General features: G+C 38.4%; 1 pseudogene; it reads right to left on the reverse strand.

Annotated features, from left to right (window-relative positions):
• Positions 1-7235: 7235 nt before the first annotated feature.
• LOC123814700 lies at positions 7236-9784 on the reverse strand (annotated as a pseudogene).
• Between the last annotated feature and the right edge of the window lie 316 nt (positions 9785-10100).

The following is a 10100-nucleotide window of genomic DNA, read 5'->3' on the forward strand; positions in this document are numbered from 1 at the left end:
CATTTTCTCCCCACCACTCTCACCCACCACATCCAAACCCACCTCCCTCCCTTGCTCCCACCCTCCCCCTTGGTTTTGTCCATGGGTCCCTTATAGTAGTTCCTGAAAACCCTTCTCCCCAAAGTCCCCTCCCCCCTCCTCTCTGGCTATTGTTAGATTGTTCTTAATTGTAATGTCTCTGGTTATATTTTGTTTGCTTTTTTCATTTGTTGATTATGTTCCAATTAAAGGTGAGATCATATGGTATTTATCCCTCACTGCCTGGCTTATCTCACTTAGCATAATGCTCTCCATGAGAAGCCTCAGCATTTCCTGGGGCTGATCTGGGCCAGTAAAGAGCTTCCTAAAGTTACCATGTTTCCATGGTCAGTAGTTGAGTAAAATGTTGTTCATTTTTGGGGTAGCACTGGCATACATGATGCCCCTGTAGTTTCTTTTCTGTTTGGCAATTTGTGCCTTTAAAATCCCCACTGTTATGTGTGTTCATTTATAAAAAATAAAATATTTTGAAGAATTTAAAAATGAGTTCTGTATAAATTTTGAATACTAACCCCTTATTTGATGTATCATTGCCAAATATTTTCTTCCATTCAGTGGGTTGTCTTTTTGTTTTATTCATAGTTTCCTTTGTTGTATGAAAACTTTTTAGTTTGATATAGACTTATTATGTTTGTTTGTTTGTTTCCCTGGACTAAGGAGATATGTCAAAAATACTAAGAGAAATGTCAGAGAGTTTACTGCCTATGATTTCTTCAAGGAATTTAATGGTTTTGAGACTTAGGTTTAAGTCTAATTCATTTTGAGTTTATTCTAATATATGGTGAAAGAAGGGGGTCTAGTTTCATTTTTTGTATGTCCAACTTTTCTGACACCATTTTTTGAGTACTCTGTCTCTATCACATTGTAAGTTCTGTCCTCTTTTGTCAAATATTAATTGACCATAAGCATAAATGTATTTATTGGCTCTCTATTATGTTCCATTTATCTATGTGTTGTTTTTATGCCAGTATCATGCTGTTTTTTGTATTTATGGCATGCATTTTATTTTATTTTAAGTTTTTAATAATTAATATAGTCTCGCAGTATAGTTCAATATTAGATTGCATGATATTTTTAACTGTGTTCTTCTTTCTCAAGATTGCTGTGACTTTTCATGGTCTTTTGTAGTTCCATATAACATTTTGGATTAGTTGTTCCAGTTCTGTAAAAAAAAATCATTGGTATTTTGATAGGAATTTTATTGAATCTGTAGATTGTTTGGGGTGATATGGACATTTTAACAATGTTAATTCTTTCTTTCCATTAGCATGGTGTATGCTTCCATTTATTTGCATCTTCTCGATTTCTTTCTTCAGTGTCTTTAATTTTCTGAGCACAAGTCTTTCAAATCATTGGTTAGATTTATTTCCAAGTATTTTTTTGGATGCAATTGTAAATAGGGCTGTTTTTTAGTTTATGTTTTTGATAGTACATTACTGGTATAAAAAAGAGAAATCCATTTATTTTTATATATATTTTAATGGCTTTTTAAAAATGTGTTTTATTGATTATGCTATTACAGTGGCCCCATTTCCCCCCTTAACTCCCTTCCGCCCTGCACACTCCCTCCCACCCACACTTTCCCCCTTTAGTTCATGTCTATGTGTCATAAGTTGTTTGGCTTCTATTTTTCCCATACTACTCTTACCTTTCCCCTGTCTATTTTCTACCTACCATCTATGCTGCTTATTCTCTGTAGCTTTTTCCCCTCTCTCTTCCTCCCACATCCCTGTAGATAACCCTCCATGTGTTCTCCATTTCTCTGGCTCTGTTCCTGTTCTAGTTGTTTGTTAAGTTTCTTTTTGCTTTTGTTTTAGGTGTGGTTGTTATTAATTGTGAGTTTGCTGTCATTTTACTACAATGTTTTTTATCTTTTTTTAAATGTTTTATTTATTTATTTTTAGAGAGGGAAGGGAGAAAGAAAGAGAGAGAGAAAGAAACATCAATGTGCGGTTGCTGGGGGTCATGGCCTGCAACCCAGGCATGTACCCTGACTGGGATTGGAACCTGCGGCACTTTGGTTCGCAGCCCACACTCAATCCACTGAGCTATGCCACTCAAAGTTTTGTTTTTATCTTCTTTTCCTTAGATAAGTCCCTTTAACATTTCATATAATAAGGGCTTGGTGATGATGAACGCCTTTACATGACCTTATCTGAGAAGTACTTTATCTGCCCTTCCATTCTAAATGAAAGCTTTGCTGGATAGAGCAATCTTGGATGCAGGTCCTTGCCTTTTATGACCTGGAATACTTCTTTCCAGCCCCTTCTTGCCTGTAAGTTATCTTTTGAGAAATCAGCTGACAGTCTGATGGGAACTCCTTTGTAGGTGACTGTCCCCTTATCTCTTGCTGCTTCTAGGATTCTCTCCTTCATTTTTACCTTGGCTAATGTAATTATGATGTGCCTTGACATGTTCCTCCTTGGGTCCACCTTCTTTGGGACTCTCTGAGCTTCCTGGATTTCCTGGAAGTCTATTTCTTTTGCCGGAATGGGGAAGTTCTCCTTTATTATTTCTTCAAATAAGTTTTCCACTTGTTGTTCTTCCTCTTCTCCTTCTGGTACCCCTGTAATTCAGATGTTGGAATGTTTAAAGATGTCCTGGAAGTTCCTAAGCCTGTCCTCATTTTTTTTTTGAACTCTTGTTTCTTCATTCTTTTCTAATTAGATATTTCTCTCCTCCTTCTGGTCCACTCCATTGATTTGAGTTCCAGTTTCCTTCCCATCACTATTATTTCCCTGTACATTTTCCTTTATTTCACTTAGCATAACCTTCATTTTTTTCATTAGTTTGCAACCAAATTCAACCAATTCTGTGAGCATCCTGATTACCAGTGTTTTGAACTATGCATCTGATAGTTTGGCTATCTCTTTATCACTTAGTTGGATTATTTCTGGAGCTTTGATCTGTTCTTTTGTTTGGGCCATTTTTTTTTTATCTTGATGCACCTGTTATATAGTGAGGGGTGGAGGCTTAGGTGTTCACCAGGGCTGGGAAACTCAGTTCCTGGGTTGTGATGCTCTATGTGGGGCATGGGTCTGAGAGGGAACAATGGTACTTGCTCCACTCTCTGTGAGATTTCAGGCAGTTCCCCGCTTCCCACAAGCAAGTTGGGCCCTTCTGGTACTGATTCCCATGTGGGCGTGTGTGTGTATGTTCTGGGACCCTGTGGGTCTCTGGAACGAACTCTCCTGTGAGGCTGAACGTTTCTCCCAGTGTCACTTCAACCCTCACAGTTGTTGTCAATCAGTTTTTTGAGGCTTTATTTTCCTGCGCTGGGACCCTGGGTGTTGTGGTCTGTCTCGCTCCCCAGTTTCACCTGGTTTATTTGTGCACAAATGTGGTACCACCCAGTCAGCCAGCTGCCTTGCATGCCATGCTCCTCCACAATTCCCTGCCTTGCTGGGTCCACCAGCTGTTGCCCTGCAGCGAGCCCTCTCTGTCTCAACTCCTCCCCTCCTATCAGTCTGGATGAATGTGTCTACTTTAACTCCATGGTTGTTGGACTTCCATACAGTTTAATTTTCTGTCAATACTGGTTGTTTTTTGTTTTTAAATTGTTGTCCTTATTTTGGCACAGTGTGTCTACCTATGCCTCCATTTTGGCCAGAAGTCTGAGAAATCCATTTCTGAGTATTAATTTTTGTATCTCACTATTTTACTGAATTCTTTTTTAGTCCTATAATTTTTAGGGTTCTCTATATAGTATCATGTCATCTGCAAGCAATGATACTTTTACTTCTCTCTTTCCAGTTTGTATGCTTTTTTTTCTTCTTTTTGTTTGATTGGTGTGCCTGGAAATTCCCATACTATATTGACTAAGAGTGGTGAAAGTGGACATCAGTGTCTTGTTCCTGATCTTAAGGGAAATGCTTTTATTTTTTTCCATTGAGTGTGATGTTATCTGTGGGGTTGTTGTATATGACCTTTATTATGTTGAGGTATGCTATCTCTATTTCCACTTTGCTGAGAGGTTTTATTAAAAAATAGGTGCTGGATTTTGTCAAATACTTTTTCTGCAGCAATTGATATGATCATATGATTTGTATCTTCATTTTGCTTATGTGATTTATGATATTAATTGATTTGTGTATATTGTACCATCCTTGCATCGCAGGAATATATTCCACTTGATCATTCTAGATGATCTTTTTAATGTATTGCTGAATTCAATTTGTTAATATTTTGTTGAGGGTTATTGCATATTGACCCATAATTTTCTTTATAGTGTGTTTATTTTGAGCCAGGATAATACTGGCCTCATAAATAGAGTTTAGGAATCTTCTGTCCTCTTGAATTTTTTTGAATAGTTTGAAGATGATAGGTGTTAGCTCTTCTTTGAATGTTTGGTATAATTCACATGTGTAGTCATTCAGACTGGGACTTTCGTTTGTTGAGTTTTTTTTATTATTGCTTTAATTTCATTGGTTGAGATTCATCTGTTCAAATTTTCCATTTCTTCTTCATTCAGTCTTGGAAATGTGTATGTTTCTAGGAATTTCTTCCATACCTACTTTGTTGGCTTGCTGTTGTTCATCATATTTAGTTACAAGTTTTTGCATTTCTGTGGTGCCAGTTGTTATAACCCCAGTTGTTACATCTAATTTTATTTATTTGAGGCCTCTGTTTTTTTCTTAATGAGTCTGGTTAAAGGTTTATCAATTTTGTTTACCTTTTCAAAGAACCAGCTCTTGGTTTCATTGACATTTTGTATTTCCTTTAGATTTATTTTGTTTATTTTTCACTCTGGTCTTTATTATTTCCTTTTTTTCTGCTCACTTTGGACTTCGTATGTTGTTCTTTTTTTCATTTATTAATGTGTAAGTTTAGATTGTTTATTTGCATTTTTCTTCTTTGTTTAGGTAGACCTGTAATGGTATGAATTTCTGCTTTAGGACTACTTTTGTTGTGTTCCATATATTTAGTGTTCATGTATTTTTATTTTCATTAGTTTCAAGGTATCCTTTGATTTCTTTATTTATCTCATTGTTAATCCATTCATTGTTTAGTTACATGTCACTTAGTCTCCATGTGTTTGTGTGTTTTTCAGTTTTTTTCTTGTAATTGATTTCTAGTTTCATATCATTATAGTCCAACAAAATGCCTGATATGATTTCAATCTTAAATTTCTTGAAACTTATTTTGTGTCCTAAAATGTCATCTATACTTCAAAATGTTTCATGTGCACTAAAAATAATATGTCCTGCTGCCTTGGGGTTAAATGCTCTAAAGATTTCAATTAAATCTATCTTGTCTTGTATGTCATTCAAGGCTGCTGCTTCTTTGTTGATTTTCTGACTTTCTCTCTGGATGGTCTACCCATTGAGGTTGATAGGCTGTTATAATTCTCTGCTGTGACTATATTACTGTCAGTCTCTCCCTCTGTGTCCATGGGTATTTGCTTTATATACTTAGATGCTCTTATGGTTACTCACCACATAAATGTTTACAAGGATTATATCCTCTTGTTGGATTGATCTCTTTATCATTGTGTAATGTCCTTCTTTGTCTCTTATTACATCATTATTTTAAAGCATATTTTGTCTGATATATACTGCTACTTCAATTTTTTTAAATTGCTATTTGCATAAAATATCTTTTTCATCCCTTTGCCTTCAGTTCCTGTGTCTGTTGACCTAAAGTGGGTCTCTTATGGACAGCATATATATTGGTTTTCTTTTCTTTAAAAAATATTTTGTTTATTTATTTTTAGACAGAGAAGAAGGGAGGGAGAGAGGGAGAGAAATCTCAGTGTGTGGTTGCCTCTCACGTGTCTCATACTGGGGACCTGGCCCACAACCAAGGCATGTGTTCTGACTGGGAATTGAATCAGTGACCCTCTGATTTGCAGATCAGCCCTCAATCCACTGAACCACACCAGCTAGGGCTGGTCTTTTCATATCCATTTAGCTATCCTATGTCTTCCGATTGGAAGATTTAATTCATTTACATTTAAAATGATTATTAATAGGTATATATTTATTGCCATTTTATTATACATATTTATGTTCTTTTTTTCCCTTCTTCTTAAAAGAATGCCTTTAACATTTCTTACAACACTGGTGGTAATGAACTCTTAGCTTTTTCTTTTTTTAGAAGCCCTTTATCGCTCTCCTTCAACTTTAAGTGATAATCTTGCTAGTTAGAGAAATTTTGGTTTTAGGTCTTCATTTTTCATTTTTCTGAAAATGTACCAAACTGTCCCAAACAGTTTCTGTTAACAAATCAAGTGACAATCTTGTGGAAGCTCTTCATAGGTAACTAATTGTTTTTCTTTCACTGCTTTTAAAATTATCTCTTTTCTTTAACCTTTGGAATTTTAATTATAACATGTCTTGGTGTGGGCCTCTCTGGGCTCATCTTGTTTGGGAACCTCTGCATTTCCTGGACTTGTTTGTCTATTTCTTTCATCAGGTTGGAGAAGTTTCAGTCATTATTTCTTCAAATAAGTTCTCAATCCCTCTTTCTTTCTCTCTTCTTTGTCTGGTCCCATATCATGCAAATGTTGTTATGCTTGATGGTATACCAAAAATTTCTTAAACATTCTTCATTTTTTTAAGATTTTTTTTTTGCTGTTCTGATTTGGTATATTCTGCTGCCTTGTATTCTCAATCACTGATTTGATCTTCTGCTTCATCTGAGCTGTTGTTGAATTTTATTTAGTGTGCTTCATTTCAATTATTATATTCTTCATTTCTGACTATTTTTTATTTTTTCCTTTTTTATTGTTCAAGTACAGTTTTCTGCCTTTCCCTCCCATGACTGGTTTTTAAAAATATGGGTTATATGTCCTTTTCATGCTTACTATCTCTGTTTAAATTCTCACTGAGTTCATTCATTTTTTGCTAAGCTCCTTGAGTATCCTTTTTTTTTCAGTAAGCACATACAGATTTATTTATAGGGATTAGCTGGTTTCTCTGAGGGTAAATTAAAGACATGAAAGCATTTTATTAACTTGTGATGTCTTTCCCTGGCAGGCAGGGCAGCAAGTTCTAGTAGAAGCTAAAATCATCCTTAAAAAAGTTACCCCTTAAAAGTCCTGGGATAAAGGTTAAAGGAAAAAAAATTCCAATGATTCTGAATTGTTTCTGAATACAGAGGTTTAGGAAGGAGTTTCCACTGGGTACATGAGGAAAGTGTGAATTCTGCATAGTGTTGAAGGGAAAGGGTAGGAGTAGGGTCTATGAAGGATGGCCTCAGTCCACAGATGCCAAGATGATGTCTACTGGAAGCTCCTCTGAACTTCTGGCTGTCACCTAAATCATAACTGTGTCCAAAAGAAGCAGCCAGGAGTGCACCAGGATGTCATGAACACCCCAGCCGGGAGTATTGTGTGGGTGTTCTTGTTATCCAGCACTTTGACTTCTCACAAGGGTGCATTCCAGGAATTTTGCAATATTCCTCATATCCTCTTCAAGTGTCTTGGTGGTAGATAAAGTGAATGTTTTCTCCTTCTTAAACTCATCTCCTATCTCATCCCAAGCAGCTTTGAAGTTCAGCTTCTTAATCTTTTGAATGTGGTAAGCTATAGTGACTTCCAAATCTTCCAGCACATATTCATCCTCATACTCTTCATCATCAGTCTCCACTGTGGTGGGTTCACCTTCCTTGATAGTCGGCTTCATCATCTAGCTGAATATGCAGGTAACAGCTGTAGGGTCTTTCTTGGGTAGTGCCACCAGTGTGTTGCAGGTCCCAGAGTGGTTGTGGGATAGGCTCCAGGCAAGCACATAACAGAGCACCTCACAGCACTCAGTGGGCTCCATCTACACTGTGACATTCTCCAAGGTCTGGAACACCATGTGGTCAGTAAAGGTGTGTTTAGTGCAGTGGATGATATACTCTGTCTCTGACTCAGTGAAGGCCACAAGCTCAGATGAGGACTTGAAGAGGGGCTGCAGCCCATGGAACTTTGGCACCACTGCCAAATGCTCCTGGAAGATCTCCTGTTGGATAGCTGCTTATTTCTCAGGTTGTTTGGCTGCTGTGATGGGGGTGCTCCATGTTCTTTGTTCTACCATTGGTATGGTGGCCAAGGGCACAGACTTGAGGTTAAAAGATTTTTCTGTTGGTTCTAGAGTATACTACTATAGAGCCCTTTCCAAACCAGGCATGGACACAGTCAAACCATTGAAGATGGTTTGCACTGAAGGCTTTCTGCTTCTGCTCCAGGACACTGAGATAGAAGATAGATCAGTCCCTGACTTCATTGTCATCATCCTTCACCCACCTCTTCAGAAACACCAAGATACTGCGTAACACTTCTTCATTCTGGGCTCCAAACTTGGCTAAAGCACTCACAGCACCTGCTCAGACCTCTTCATTCTCCAAGACCACTTGGTTATAGATGAAACAGATGCACTTGAAGGGGTTGTTGGTATTGGGCCCCTCCTGGCTCAGGAGATGGAGGATATCGGTATCCAGCAAAATGAAGTCACAGTCCTCGATGAATTCACACAAGTGTGACAGTCCTGTCTCCTTGCCCTCCGAGTTCTCCTCAATGATGCTGATGATGCAGTTCACAATGGCCCACTTATATTCAAAGCTACCTCTTTCCATAGCATGGTAAACAGGAAGTTCATGAGTACAATGTGTTTGTGAGGATACATCTGATACAGGGCACTGATGGGCTGGACAAGCGCCACCTTGAATTCATTCTAAGATCTCTCATAAAAGATCTGCTTCATGAGGTGGTCAATGTTACTCTTGCTGCTGGTCTTGAGAAGGTTGGTAATGGCCAATGTGACAATATTATGATTTGATTCTGTGACCAGGTTCTCAAGGTTTACTTTGCAAGCTGTCACTTCAGGGAAACCTTATTGAGGGTGTGGACAGCAGCATAGCAGAGGGCTACCTTAGGTGAACTGTAGAAAAGCTGGGGCACTGATACAGCTGTGGCCAGCTCTTTGGCACTGCAGCTTGGCATATTGACAATGGTGGAGGCAGATTTGTAGACAACCATGTTATGCTTGTTGCACAAGCAGCTCTCAATGAAATCAAACAGTGGGCTGTCACGGCTGCTGTCCTCCTCTTCCAGCTGCTGGCCACTTGGATCATCATGCAATAGGCAAAGGGAGACTTGAGGCCATGCCAGGTGAACTCGCTAATCATCTTATTGACAGCTAGGCAGTCATTCCTATGCACATGTTATAGGAGCCCTAAGGCATGGTAGTGGAACATGATGTTATCACTGGATGCTGCCTCCCGGGCTTTATTCACCCAAGCACTTGACCACATCAAAACTGTACTTTAACAGGTGAAGGGAAGACACCAGTGCAGAGCTGGAGACACTGGGCACATTGTACACAATAGCCTATTTCATGTACCTCTCAATTGCCTGAAGCATAGTACTATCAGTGATCTAGCAAAGGGCTCATGTGGCCAAGTCCTGATAGTCATCTTCTTTCTCAGTCATGTCCTTTGTCAGGCTACTGGTGATGATGATGACATCCTCTTCAATGCAAGACATTTCCTTGATGGTCAAGTAGCACATCTGATGGAAGGTACAATGGTTGGACTAAAAAAGCTTGGTCATGGCAAAAAAAAAAAAGGCCTCATTTGCTTCAGTGGTCCCCAGGTGCTCACCCTGGTTTATGAGGTAAAGGGTCTTGGTGACAATGTGAACATATTTCTGAGGGTTGATGGGAGTTTCATTAAATACACAGGCCTCCTTGAGTACTGCACTCTTCTCAAGGTACTGGAATGGGTTGAAGCCTCCACCTGATTACTTATCATTTTGTCTCATTTCTTCAGCTTAGTGGTACTGGTAGGGGCACAAAGTAGAAGCCATATGCTGGACTGCCGCAGCTACTAACGATGATCTGATGGTGGTTCTACACAAGCCACTCCTTGAGTATCCTTTTTACTTTTTTTGTTTTTTGAACTATGTATCTGTTATATTGCCTGCCTCCATATCACTTAATTATTTTTCTTGAGATTTTTCCTTTTCTTTCATTTGGGGCACTTTTTTCCTTTCAATTTTGATTGCCTGTCTTTATTTGTTTCTGTGTATTAGGTAGATCTGCTATGTTTCCCAGTCTTTGTAGATTGGCTTTATGTAG

The sequence above is a fragment of the Phyllostomus hastatus genome, unplaced genomic scaffold (assembly GCF_019186645.2).
Source record: "Phyllostomus hastatus isolate PE091 unplaced genomic scaffold, TTU_PhHast_1.1 phas_contig_17, whole genome shotgun sequence".
Lineage (NCBI taxonomy): Eukaryota > Metazoa > Chordata > Mammalia > Chiroptera > Phyllostomidae > Phyllostomus > Phyllostomus hastatus.